The 15,051-nt window shown below is 37.9% G+C and overlaps 1 protein-coding gene and 1 pseudogene across 7 annotated transcripts in view; one reads left to right on the top strand and one right to left on the bottom strand.

Moving 5' to 3' along the window:
- Positions 1–15,051, top strand: part of LOC143714394 (uncharacterized) — a 185,255-nt pseudogene that overhangs the window by 105,987 nt on the left and 64,217 nt on the right. The window lies entirely within an intron of this gene.
- Positions 1–15,051, bottom strand: part of LOC143714410 (uncharacterized) — an 81,702-nt gene that overhangs the window by 34,116 nt on the left and 32,535 nt on the right. For 2 of the 6 annotated variants that reach the window (XM_077205551.1, XM_077205550.1), the window contains exon 1: positions 9,222–9,287. The exons of 3 other annotated variants lie outside the window; for them this stretch is intronic. The gene's annotated coding sequence lies outside the window, so the exon portion shown is untranslated. Of the gene's footprint in view, positions 1–9,221; positions 9,288–15,051 lie in introns of those variants that run through there. One more of the 6 variants, XR_013195482.1, reaches the window with a different exon arrangement.

Genomic DNA, 15,051 nt, shown 5'->3' with positions numbered 1-15,051 from the left:
AATGCATGAGGGGATTTACAAATGCACAGAAATCGATCCACAAATGCGTGAGGGGATTTACAAATGCACAGGAAGAGATTCACAAATGCGTGAGGGGATTTACAAATGCACAGAAATCGATTCACAAATGCGTGAGGGGATTTACAAATGCGCAGGAAGAGATTCACAAATGCGTGAGGGGATTTACAAATGCACAGAAAGCGGTTCACAAATAAATGCCAGGCAGAGTTGTGTTAAGCCCCTTTCACACAGAGCTTTGAACCCGGCAAATTGGCGGCAAATTGCCAGAGTGCCTTCTGTGTGAACGCAAACACGACCCGGGATTGATGCCGGGATCGATGCCGGGTTGGGGACCTAGTAACATTGCCGTGTTCAGACCCGGAACGCGCGCTGTGTGAACAAAAGCCAGAACCAATGCCGTATAAGGGGTGTGTCGTAGTGATGATGCACAAGCCTTTGTAATGAAGTAGTTATCGTGCGACTCAGTTACTCTAGAAGAAAGTTTGTGTTCGTCATCGATACAAGAAAGAACGAAAAAATGTCTGCAAACTGGACTGAAGTAGAGACCCGAGAGCTCCTTGCAATCCGTGCCGAAGCTTAGATCGTTCGCCAGCTTTGTGGAACGGTACGTGATGTGTTAGTGTACGACCGAATCCGGAAAAAAAATGATCGAGCGTGGTTTCTCGAGATCGAAAGCGCAGATCATAAGTAAACTTAAAGGTGCCCTAGAATGTTTTTTTTTATTATTTTATAATGTTTCCTGGGTTACCCTTATAATGTTAGTATGTTTTTTTAGATAAAAAATAATCATAATTTAGAAATAAATGGCATTTTTCCTAGCCTGCTTTTAGCCTCTGATTTGAACACTCTGTTTGAAGGGGCGTGTCTGCTGTGGGATTCAGTGTAACCGCGGCCACTGCTGTGATTGGCTGACATGCTTGCATATGAAATAGCTACGCATTACATGTGAAACTCTCTCCCGAATACTTTTACTACTGCTATTATACGTTTTTACTATAACAGCTATCGAGATTAACGAATCGTGAGATGTTTTTAAAGTATTTAGATCTATTCCCATCACATAAAATGTTGCCGTGATGAGCATTGAGCAGATGACAGTGTGTTGATCAGGAGAATGAAGATCTTATCATTGCAAAGCAGTTTCTGCACTCTCTAATGCTTTCACCAATGCAAACACGATGATGTAAATACAGTAAGAGCTTCGTTGTGCAGTAACGTGCGCCATTGATTTCATAACGAGTTTGGCAAGTGTCCAGATAAACTCGCGCTGTGTGGAAAGATTGTTCTTTGATCGCTTTCTGTATATAATTTGTCCACAATTTAAATACGATTATTTTCATCCTACTAAAGGAAACGATGTGAAGCTGATATTTTAGTCACTGGCTTGACTTACTGATGCATAAACAGTACTGAACGATTTTGAGAGAAAGATTACATGTCTGAACTTGAACAATTACACATCAGAAAGTGTTGCTTGGTAGCTCGATCCGAGGCCAGCTCTGTATTGGCCCAAGTTGAGGAAACAGTCGGTGAAATGTTTGGAAATTTCCAGAGAAAATAAAATTAACCCATTGTTTCTTCAGAGGCTCAGATGAAGGAACTAAAAAACACTTTTGTGTTCATGTGTACATCTACACTGAGCAACTGCCATGCTTCGGCTGCGCAGTTCCGCCTGGCATTGAGGGCTGGCATTATGCAAATATTTGGAGGCGTACATATTAATGATCCCGACTATTGCGTCACAGTCGGTATTGTGTGGAGAACCGACCGTTTTTCATAAACGTGAATTAAATGAGAACGCGAAAACAGTCCAGTTTGAGATTCACTCTATGTCATGTCCATGCACTGAACTCTTGTTATTTGACTATACCAAGGTAAATTCAATTTTGAATTATAGGTCACCTTTAATGCGAAACATTTTGTACATAAACAACAAAGTTTGAACAGCAACATCTAATGCCTGATCAGCTAGCATGTTATTCAAAGCAATGCAAACACTTCCGCTTTTCGACGCGTACCTTACAAGTCACATCCAACGTCACTCGTCTTTCCGGAACATACACGGGTTGTTTGTGAACGCGCTCTCTGATTCCGGCAAATCACTGGCAGTGTGAATGAAGCAAAATCAAACGAACCCGGGTCAAATCTCGGGTCACTTTATCCGTGTATTTTCCAGAATCTCTGTGTGAAAGGGGCTTTAGTGGCATAAAAAAACATTTGTAAATATATTTTTTTATTCTCAATTAGGGCTGAAACGATTAGTCGACATTGTCGACAATAAAAAATTGTCGACAAATATCTTTGTTGTCGAGTAGTCGTCTGATCTCACGTGACCTAATATAAGGGCCTGCAATATCGCGATTTGACCGCTACGACGCTGTAGCGCTAGAGTGTAATGCAGCCCTTACAAATACTATTGTGGTAGAAGAAAACACAGCGCGAATTATAACGGAGTGCAAACGAATCCGAACTAGCAAGGTGTGGGAAAGTTTCACAAAACTTAAAACCAAAAATACTGTTGTGTGCAATACATGCAATGCGGAACTTGCCTTTCACGGGAGCACAACATGCATGTTGGAACACTTAAAGAGGAATCATCCCTCCACAAGAGGAGCCGGTGAGAGGTGAGTGTTCTTCAGCTGGAGCTAACTAACTAACTTTATTAGAGAATGCAATACTACTAGTTATAATATTAACAATTATAGTATATTTACAGTAATGTGATGATTTATTTTGCAGAGTCAGGGTTGTTTTATTTATTGTAACAGATTAGAAAAGGAGATGTTAGGAAGAATATCATGTCAGTTACGTTTTCATACTGTTAACTAAATGGTGAATGAAAATGTCTGTCAGCTCAAAAAAATATTGTAATTTTATACTTATAATAATTGTTTGCAGATTCATATTTTACCATTCTTTGTGAATTGTGTCCTGAACTAAATGTCCCTTTTTCTGTTTTTGTTCTAAGAAAAGCAGTGGGCCTATTGATGACTTTTTTCTGAGGAGGAATTCTTGTACTCCTCAGCAAGCCGCTGCTCTTACAGAGTCAATTCTAAACATGATAGTTAAAGACATGAGACCTCTTTCCCTGGTGGATGGAGAAGGCTTTCGTGAAATGGTTTCTACATTCAATCCTGGATATATCCTTCCATCAAGAACCTACTTTACAAGATTAATTGAGCAAAAATATGAAAAAACCTGTCAAAAAGTAAATATACACCTAATGCAAAATTGCAAATACATGTTTCAGGAACAATCTATGATAACACTTTACAATAAGGTTCAATAGTTAATGTTGGTTAACTACATTAGTGAACATGAACTAATAATGAACTGTACTTCTACAGCATTTAGACATTTAATCTTTGTTAATGTTAACTTCAACGTTTACTAATACATTTATTAACATAAATACACTGAACTAACATGAACAAAAATGAACAGCTGTATTTTCATTTACGTTAACAAAAATAAATGAATAAATACAAATGTACTGCTCATATTAGTTAGTTACATTCATGTTTACAGATGAAACGGTTTCCTTAGTGTGAAGTGCTTCTAGATTTCAAACTAACTAACACAGAGTTACAAATAAAACGTTCAACTAAAATAATCTGATCTTTTTTTTTTAAAGGTTAAGGAAACTATTCAGGAAGGAAGAAGCTTCATTGCACTGACCACTGACATCTGGACTAGCCTCGCAACAGAAGCATACCTAGGTGTCACATGCCACTTTTTAACTGAAGACTGGAAAATGAAGAGTCTCACTCTTGCAACCATGCCTCTTGATGAACGACATACTGGTGTCAACATAGCCACATGGCTTGAAGAGGTTGTCACAAAATTAAACATTTCCGTAGACAACATTAAAGCAGTTGTTCATGACAATGGATCAAATGTCGTGGCTGCACTGAAATTGCGGGCAGAGAAACATCATTGGGTCTCCGTCCGTTGTACTGGACACACACTTCAGCTTGTTGTGAACAATTCCCTTAAAGAGACCAGCTATCAGCAAAGCTTTGGGAGCTGCAAGATCCTTGGTTGAACATTTTAGGAGAAGTGAACTGGCCAATACTAAGCTGAAAGAAAAGCAGCAACAGATGAACACACCAGAGTTTAAGCTGATACAAGACGTCACAACCCGATGGAATAGCACCTACTTTATGGTGGAGAGACTGCTAGAGCAGCGCTGGCCCGTTACTGCCACGCTTTCTGATCCTGAAGTGACACCTAGGCGCAAACATTACTTTGATTTGAAGCCTGATCAACAATAATATTCTCTTCTCAATACCTGCTACAAGACTATGAAAGCATTTGGGTAGCAATATTCAGTTTGAAATGCAATATGCAAAATGGCAATGCATTTCTGTTTTTAAATTTACATTCGCCATTACATTTATGCAACGTTTGGTGCAAAATTAAAATTCAATAATCTAAATTACATTTGCCATTTCATACATCGAAGATCGCAATTACGAGTTGAATGCACTTGAACGCCACCACAATGTCGTAAGTACCAGTGGGGAGCTCGGGATTTTCTTTAAGCCCCGATCTGTACGAGTTGGGGGCGTGTCAGTGAAACATGGCGGAATCAATAGATGCAACGTCTGTAGTTGACGGTAAATTTTAATTTAATTTCAATGTTCACTCGTCCAAGAAACTGTCATTTATCATGATCGTCATTAATCTTGTTAAAAGCAGCAAGTTAATGAATTACAACAAAAAATGCTAAGAGTTAACAATTTACATGGGCTTCATAAGTTAATTAAAAACATGAAAAGAAAAACGCACCAGATGCGCATTCTTTGTTCTTCATTTTCTATAAGCAGAGTTAACAAACCTTGCTGTATTTTCGTGTTATTCATTAAAAGAAGGTACGCCGCCATCTTGCTCCGACGAAACTGACTTGAACGCACCTCACGCCGTAAACACGACTTCCACCTCGTACGTTCGAACTTCCCAGGAGGACTTGAACGCACCATATGACGACATGTGAGTTCAAGTCACTTTCGTCGTAGTAAGATGGTGGAGTACTTTCTCTTAATTAATTACACACAAATACAGTAAGGTTCTTTAACTCTTGTTCTAGAAAATGAAGAACAAAGAAATGTGCATCAGATGTACTTTGTGAAGCCACTGCCAACTTTATCGTTACGTGTTGCATTGTTATAATGCCATGATATTCTGTGCAGGCAATTAGCTTAACTGCGCTGTAAATAGAAAAGCCTGACAATATCACTGCTTAATATGTAAGTATTGTGGTATTCCACCATGTTTCTCAGTGACACGCCCACAACTCGGAAAGATCGAGGCTTAGAGAAATGGTGCGTTCACGTGCTATGGAAAATATGATATTTTCCACCTGTGAACTGGTATTTACCAGTGTGTTGCGTTCAAGTGCTTTTGTTGTCGTAATGTGGTAAAAAGATGGAGATCCAGACCTGTTATTTAGCCAAAACTATTTTAGATTGCTTAAGTCATCTGCTACAGCAAGAAAATGATTTATCAAAACTCAAACGGAAAAATAATATGTTGTATATTTTCTAGATCATGAATAGTACATATTTTTACCATTAACGCCTCTCGCGTCGCTCTCTGCCATTTTGAAAAGGTCAAAGGTTATCTCATCTCGGCAACTCGTGCATCAAAATATTCTACGAGCTGCCCAGTGGAAAATATATGGGGTGAGAATTGTTGCATTATTCCAAATAAATAGATTATGATCCAAGAGATTCACAAAAATATATCAAATTCACAAATAAATATATTAAGATCCACAAATAAATTTAAAGAGTTTCACAAAAAAATATAAAACTCACAAATAAATAAAATGAAATTGAGAATAGGGCTGCAACAAACGATTATTTTGATAATCGATTATTCTAACGATTATTAGAACGATTAAACGACTAATCGTCGATTTTTTTGACGACTAACCAGTAAGTTTGGAACGATTATTCAGCCTTTTTTTTACTAGTTAAAACATTAAGTTATACATATTCTAACTATAATATAAAAAAAGAAAAATCACTTCATCTTTTGAAATGGTGTTTTAATGAACTTTGAGCCAACTAAACAGGTCATTCTCCTAAATTTTTCAGATTTCTGTCCAACTCAAATCACACACAAATGCTCTGTAAGCATTGTTTAAATATTCTATTCTCTTTCAATAGAAAAACAAACAAACAAATGAATCAGCTGCTTTACAAACAAAAGCATATGTTTGAATGTAAACATCTCTTGGCATTAAGAGCTTCATTTCTAAAACAAGTATTCAGTTTAATGAAAAGCAGTAAGTAACAGTGTCCTTTCCGCACTGGCCTTTTTTTTTGGATTTTCAAATAAGTGCTGAATTAAAATGAAGAAAGGTCAGCATATCAACATGTTCACGTGACAAACTTGCTCTTTTTTGTGAGTAAATGTTTCCTGCAGCAGAGAAGATCCGTTCTGATGGAGTGAATGTGGCAGGAATGCAAAGAAAAGATCTTGCCAGCTTTGATAGGTTAGGGAAACGTCCCTCATTTTCCTTCCACCAACCTTAAGGATCTTCTTGTTTGGCTATTTGCGATTCTGAGAAGTACATTTGTACCGTATTTTCCGGACTATAAGTCACACTTTTTTTCATACCTTGGCTGGTCCTGCGACTTATAGTCAGGTGCGACTTATATATCAAAATTACCAAGATTTACTCGTCACAGGATCGCTGACGGCCCCAGATTATTATTTGCGAGTTTTTGATGTATTTGTGGTATGACGTGAATGCATCATTTGCCGAAATTGGGGGTGACATTACCGTCTACAGCCACAAGAGAGCGCTCTATGCGCTCTAGACTACAGCTCCACACTACACTTCAGTGATGTGGAATAAGATCGCGGGAGCTTGGTGAAATTGCTTTACCGATAACTGTTGGACTCGCTGTCTTGTTATGTTATTTTATTTTATTTTATCCTATTCAGCCTCTCAGGTATGTTCTTTATGCTATTGTGTAGCTAACTGTTGATGTGTTACGTTAACAACATACCGGACACATATTCAGCCTGTTGTTCTTTGTGCTATTGTGTGTAGCTGAATAACTTAAATGCCTTCTGTTTTAATGAATGAAAGTCTGTTTAAATAACTTTTTCTTGGTCTTGGATTTGGTTAAATAAATTTCTAAATAAATGCGACTTATAGTCCAGTGCGACTTATATATGTTTTTTTCCTCGTCATGACGCATTTTTGGGCTGATGCGACTTATACTCCGGAGCGACTTATAGTCCGGAAAATACGGTACTTCCTTTCTCACCATTTGAATCTTTTGTTCCTCATGCGGCGACGACTCTTCACTGAGGCTGTCGTTGTCAGACTGGAGGAGGTTTTCTAGCACTGACTCTTCATCTCTCCTAGGAGCAGTGACACTGTGACACTGAAGCTGCCCTTCTTCTGTAGATTTCCAGAACTCTTTTCCTGCTTTAATAGCAAGGACTTCAACATTGCTTTTAACCTCTATCCTCTGTTCAGCAGGCATAAACTTGAGTTTTCTAAATCTTGGATCTAGGGCTGCTGACAGAAGAATGGTGTTATCTTTCTCCTTGGAGAAAGTGCTGATATCCCCCCACCTCTCTGTTAACTCTTTAGAAGCTTTCGCTAAAAAAGCTTTTCCAGGAGTAGTTTCAAAGATCAGGGATTGTTGCACAGACCTCTGTAGGCCTTTTGCAAGCTGAGGAAGGCATGGCAATGTTGTGTACTCTTTGCCACTAAGAAACTCAGTGGCACATTGAAAAGGCTGTAGGCCCTGGGTCAGCTCCTCAAGCAATGACCACTATGATGGGTTATTTCATTGGTTCATGTAGTTTGTTATGGTGCAGTACCAAAAAACTGGAGGTTTCATAGACTTGGCCAATTCATTTTTCAAATGATTGTAGGTACAGACATCTGTTGTGGGCATTCTTGGCAGTTTTTCTGAGGCTTTTATATTGTTCATATCGTATCGATCGAAATTAAAAATATATCGTGATATAAAATTTGGCCATATCGTCCAGCCCTACCTCGTACGTACGAACTTCCCAGGAGGACTTGAACGCACCATTACCAATGAGACTACTGGAACTTGGCATCACTAATGAGCTGTCATTCCAGAAGCGACTTCATTTCAATTTCAATTTCCAGATATGACAGCTCTGCTCCAAACATGTCAGCTTTTTAAATTTCTGTAGTAATATCTGAGTTTTTCTATTAAGATTAGTGAAACAGGTCAAAAATGGTAATGAGTGGTTTATCTGATAGTGGTGTATCTGATATTACTCGGCTGCTGTTTAAATTATAAACGTTTCTAATGATTATAATTGTACATCCATTTTGGTGTAAATTTTATTTATTATTGTTTTTCCGTTCGTTAGGCATGATGGTCATGTCTTTCGAAAAAAATTGAATTTGTTACATAGTGACCTGTCCCTGTTGGTTAGGTTAGCGTAGCACACACACACACACACACACACACACACACACACACACACACACACACACACACACACACTTTACATTAATGTATCTTGTACTGTTGTTGCAAGTTGACACAGACGCTGCAAACACTGAACACATGTAAGTATTGGTGTAACAAACAAAACGAAAATCAAAAGAAACAAAAGACATCTCTGTTAGCCAGCTAAATAACAATCTTTTTGTCAACCTTTGAATGAACACAAACTTTCCTCAGATCATGTGTGTAATGACTGAATATAAAAAAACATATGCAACGTCATTAAGTTTACATATACAAAATAATATGCGTTATACATACAATTCTAACCATTATCTCTAGTCAGCGATTATACCTAGCAGCTAGAGGCATTTCCCACTTTTAACTACAGAGTAAATACGGCAATACACGAGATACAAAACACAATTATACTGATAACATACATAACACTTTCCACCACTAATAATACTCAGTATATTTTTTAACCGTATACAGAACAAAGCTTACGACAAGTAGCCTACAATATCACTTCATAGTATGTTTACTAAGTGCCTTCTTTCATCCACGATGTCGCGGTGAACATTGCTAAAGGCTCATTTGGCTAGCTTACTCGTCGTCATGTAATTAACGTCCTAACTTAACAATGTTCGACTAACTGTGCTAAAAACACTCTCCTCGACACATGTATACATTCACATAATACTCTGGTAAACAATAACACATATTATAAGAGATTCATACCTGAAAAGGGGAATAGTTGAATGAAAGATGCACGGACACAAACTTTCCTCAGATCATGTGTGTAATGACTGAAGAGAGGACGCGAGTGCACCGTAACAGCTCAAGCGTTCCCCCTGCTGGAGCCCTCTAGTAACTACAGCACTCTTGTTCACATTTACTGCTGCTGTTGTTAGAATGACATGGGATGAAAATAGTATCAAAATGATTAACACGTGCAAGCACACTTATCAATGAACTTGATACATGTTGCAGAAATGTTTTATCCATGCCTTTCAACTTGCGTGTGCAAAATTCAAAATTGAATGAATGTGTAGCAATTTGTACAAATAGAGACAATTTTGTTAATACAAATGTTTTCTTTTGTATTAGTGTATCATAATCTGCGCATGCAACAAAGAAGATGTGCATGTGTGGATCAGATGACACGCGTGCATTCATTGAGTTCTTTTCTGAGTCGATCTCATTTGATTCATTTGGATTTTGAGACTTTCTTTTCGCTGTTTTTAAGTATTTTACAACCCACACACAAACAACTACAAATGAATAGGCCTGGTGCTAATTATTAATGTGTGCACAACTACCCATTTATTTGAAAAATTCACAAATGTGCGTCGCTACATTTAAACTAATGCAATACAACTTGTGTGTGCAAAATCCAGAATCACATGAATGTGCAGCATTTTGTACAAATAGAGACATAGTTGTAAATACAAAACCTCAATTTTGTATTAATGTAGGCCAGAATTTTTGCATGCAACAAGTAAGATGTGCATTTGTGGATGAGGTGACACACGTGCATTCATTGAATTGTTTCTGAGTCGATCCTATTTGATTCATTTGGATTTTGAGACTTTCGTTTCGCCGATTTAGCCTTGCACGATCCACACACACTGTCTGAGAAAACCTGCTACCACTAGATGGCAGTATTCTGCTAAAACAAACAACGGCAGCGTAATCGAGCGTGATTACTGAGACCATTTGTCTTGAATTTCTCATCTCAGTACGAGAAGTCTATGCCTTTCCTGTTCTCGTGTCTCATGCTGAGCAGGTTCCACAATCTGTATACCTTATTTACATTTGCTTTGTTTCAGTGAAGTCTCCACCGATATGCAATCCCTCCCCCTTGAAATGTATATGAACTACAATGTAACGTTCCCTTAGTTAGACTTGATTGGGATGACTACAGCGACGCAATAAAGAACGTCTGCTCGAAAGATACCTCTTAAAGTCTCCTGGTCTGCACTTCTAAGTTTTCTACACTTGAGAAGGAAAAACTTTACAACACTACGTTTACATGCAGCCAATAACCCGTTCAAAACCGGGATATTAGCAATAACCTAGTCTACGTTTACATGCAGCCAATTTTCGGGTTATGGTCGGGTTAAGGTCACTATTCGGGTTTCTGAAACATTAGGAATAACCCGTTTACATGCGTGAGCAGAGAGAGTTACTCCTGTATGCATGGAATTGCAATATCCCGATGTAAACGGCGACGCACGGTTAGCGTCTGGACGTACGGACAACCTTAAGACGCAACATGCGTCATTTCCGATTCTTCTTCCTGTATCCGAAGACAACAACAGCAGCAGCAGCACGCGGATAATGAATAGTTCGGGGCAGATAGCGATCACCTTTGTTTGCGCTGTGGTGCTGGTACTGACCTCGCTCCAAAAGTATGCTGTGCTGTGTCTCGCCATGTTTACTTCCGGTATACTGCACGCGGGTTTTTGTATGCGCCGAGAAGTTCCTCTACTCAAAAGACCAAGATTCCTTGCGAATAGAACATGCGCAGAACACAAATCATTATGGGGATATGCCGATACGCGTTTACATGACCAAAAATTCGGGTTAGAAAAGGGGTACCCCAGGGATCATATCCGGGTTTTTAAAATCCGGGATATGAGCATATTCAGGTTTTTGCCGGTGTTTACATGGCCGTGCGTGACCGGGTTATTGCTAATATCCCGGTTTTGAACGGGTTATTGGCTGCATGTAAACGTCATGTAGACACAGATAAATGTCCACGAGAAAAGCAACGTGCATGCACTCATCAGCCTTGCGCAGGTAGACTGATATAATTAACTTGCATGCCTTTATTTTTTTATTGTGTAAATAAAGAAAACTGATTACAACATATACATTTCTTGTCTTCCTTATAAAACGTCACATTAACATTCTTATTAAAGGAGAGCATTTAGCTCTGTTGTTTGCAAATGTGGAGTGCTGTCAGTATCGAGAACAATGAAAACAATCGGTGTTGACTACACCGTGTCATCCTCCTTTTAAAATTTGCACCCAGTTGACAACCGGGGCCTGTTGTAAACGTGCTTTTTTATTTGTATCAAAAATAATGGCCTACCAGTCATTGCACCATAATATGCTGTCACTAAACTTAATGAAATTGTTTAGAATTGATGCAAGGTGCTTCATTGTCTCTTATGATTGCAAATCTAACAAATTCTTAATTGCAGTATCTAATAATTTGTTCAATTAAAACATTGCATATCACTCCCAAAACAATTGATCTGTTTAATTATTGATAGGCTATTTACAGTTTGAATATTTACTTTTTACTTTCGGTACTTAAGTACGTTTTAAATCGGATACTTTTGTACTTTTACTCAAGTGATGTTTGAATGGAGGACTTTCTACTTTTACAGGAGTCATTTTATATTTAGGTATATATACTTTTACTCGAGTATAATTTTTGAGTACTTTTACCACCCCTGGCCAAATGCGTGATTTCCGTGGATGGCTCCCCTAAAACCAATAAATTTGAAATACCCGCGCTAACCCGTTGAGAAGACGACTCTCAAACTTCTAAACCATGTGACCAATCATTGCTCTTTCGGCTGTTAGGACACATTCGACGTTGTGGGCGGAAATTGGCGGCAAATTTGAATCTGCGTCGCACACACACATACATACACATAAACAACAAGATTCATCTGAATAAAGTGTGCTGTTGAATAAACGTGTGAATATTAAATAGTTTTATGGAGTTGAAATTAGAATAATGTTATTTTCATTATTTTGTGGATATATTTTGATCTTTGTCAAAATACACAAATCATCCTCTGAATAGGCAACAAAAGTTACAATCACACATATATATGCACACGTAGTAGCAATATGTTATAGGCCATATATATATATAAATATATAGTTTAAGCATTCTTATATACATGCATTTGTAAAACGTGTAAACGTATCTGCAAAATTCCACAAGGAAAGATTCTGTTGGTGCTTCTCCCGTATGACTGTTGACCCCATACTTCACTACTGTATTCCCCCTATTTTTCAACACGGACAAAGCAATTTCATGCGAGACAATTTCATGTATGAGACTTCAGTTTCATTAGTCACTATAAAACAGCCTGAAAAATAACAAAAGTGTAGTACACAGTAAAAATGACTTGTGCTTTATGATTATCACGTGTTTATGATTATGATTACAAACTGTTTTATCACTTGCTGCACAGGTTAAATTAAAATCTCTGAGAACTGTGGGTATAGGATAATTAAGTGTATTAGGGATACTTTGCCCCCTGCATTAAAATCCTTCATAAACTCAGCCCTGGTATGGTTTTACAACTTCCCTGAGCTGAAGGTGATCCCTAAAGATGGAGGAGTTGGGGGTAAGTTAAACCAGACTACATTGTTGAAGGGATATGGGGATTTGGTTTTTCATAATGTGGCAAAGAAAAACGTTTATTATATCTGTGTTAAATCGGTGCATGTTGGACATTTGCAAGGAAAAACAGATAGTAAATGGAGGGATAAGATCTCTATTCGTGAAGAAGTACATCCATCATGGAGAGTATTGTATAAACCTCCTATCTCCAAGCGTTGTGGAGATATTCAGTGGAGAGTACTCCATTGTGCTGTAGCCTCAAATAGTTTGGTTTCAAAGTTTAATAAGATTGTTCTGTTATGTCCCTTCTGTAATGCTCATGATACTGTTTTTCATATGTTTTTTGAATGTCCAAGACTTGGTCCTTTATTTGTAATACTTTTTAGGATATAAATACAGAAGGTCATGGCAACAACACTGATCCTTGCCAATTTTTTAATTGGCCAAGCTAAGTTAGCCATTTTGAAATCTCACCAGTGTAAAAATGCAGGAAAAGAAGTTGATATGAAAGCTATATGTTTAGGTCTTTAATAGAATCTAGAGTGACCATTGAGTATACCTATTACAAATACACTGATAATGTTGCTTTGTTTGAATGGAGATGGGGTGTGAGAGAGGCACTGGTGACTGTGAGTGCGTACGAAAGATTAGTTTTTAATTGATAAAATGGTTGTTTTTATAATGAATTTTGTATCAAATTTGTCTTAAACCCTAAATTGTTTTAAATAAAAGGGGGTTAAAGGTCTCTATCTTTCACTCTTTATTTTTTTTATGTTTTTTTTTTTTGCAGAGGACAAAGTCAAGTTGTATACAAGCAGCTCAAAACAAAAGAAGTAGATTTGATGAAGTCATGTTATAGTATTGCAGAACCATGTTTGATATCGGGGTGGTGATGGCGCAGTGGATAAGACACATGCCTTTTGTGTGAGAGACCCGGGTTCGAATCCACTGTGAGACACCAGTGTGTCCCTGAGCAAGACACTTAACCCCTAGTTGCTCCAGAGGCGTGCGACCTCTGACATATATAGCAATTGTAAGTCGCTTTGGATAAAAGCGTCAGCTAAATGTAAATGTAGGTGGAATCTGAGCTAAAAGCGGGCGTGGTCTTATTTTGCGACAAGAGCAAAACTCTAAATGTTGAAATGCAGACGCAAATATTTTTCACTCCAATTTTTTATTTGGTGATCTTGCAGTCGGTAGCCTACTAGAAAACGAGAGAAAAAACGGGAAAATACACGTGTGCTGTTGTTGAAGCCAGATGAATTACATTTGCTTGTACTTCGTCTCCGCCACCTATCGGTAAAGGAACATCAACGAAGTGAACGAACAACGCAACGCGGGCTCACTCACTTAGTCACACTTGGCTAACAGGTGAGCACGAGCAAACACCTTCTCCCTGACCTTAATCATTTAATGTGCAATTGTATGTATGGTTACATATATATTATATTGAAGTCATTTTACTGTCTCTCCTGTGTGCGCAGAAGTTTTATTTTATAAAGTTAGTTATCAAAGTTGCTAAACTTTACTTTTTGCATATACAACTGGACAGTCGCGTCAGGGTTATCTATCTCTGTATGCAAGTTACACGCGGCACTTCTGAATGTAATAAATACACGCTTTTGTAACAATATATTGGTAGATTTTCTGTGCGGTTGTGATATTTCTTAAAAGAAGTGTAAAGTTTTAAAGAAAAGAACAGCACTGATGCGATATGGCTTTATCTGTATTGAACATGGATGAATAATACATATACACATAACAAAAAGACAGTACATTACAATCTAATACATTAACAACCGTCCTTTTGCATAGTTAAGAGTGATTTATATCATATAACCACTTTTAACCTCTTATTTTAACACTCGCTATCACATCGTGCACGTGTTTCGGCCCAAACTGACACGTGCGGCTACGTTACAAAGCTACAAATTGACATTTGTTAAGGAAAAGAGAACAGAATTCTCTACAATATACACACTTTTCTGTGTTAAAATGTATAATACGCCTTTTAAATGTTTTATAGCTCACATTTGAATTTGTAATGTGAAATGACCAATGTCTTTACATGCTGTTTCTGTGGCCTTTCACTAAAATCTGTAAAAGGTTATGTAGACCATAAATTACTACATAGGCATGAGGCTAACGGCCAATATCCCTGTTGTGTGACTGACTGCAAATGTGTTTTTGTCAAGT

Source organism: Siphateles boraxobius, unplaced genomic scaffold, assembly GCF_051911475.1.
Source record: "Siphateles boraxobius isolate OS27281-9 unplaced genomic scaffold, OSU_SipBor_1 54, whole genome shotgun sequence".
In the NCBI taxonomy this organism is placed as follows: Eukaryota; Metazoa; Chordata; class Actinopteri; order Cypriniformes; family Leuciscidae; genus Siphateles; species Siphateles boraxobius.
This window is presented reverse-complemented; position numbering and strand designations above follow the sequence as displayed.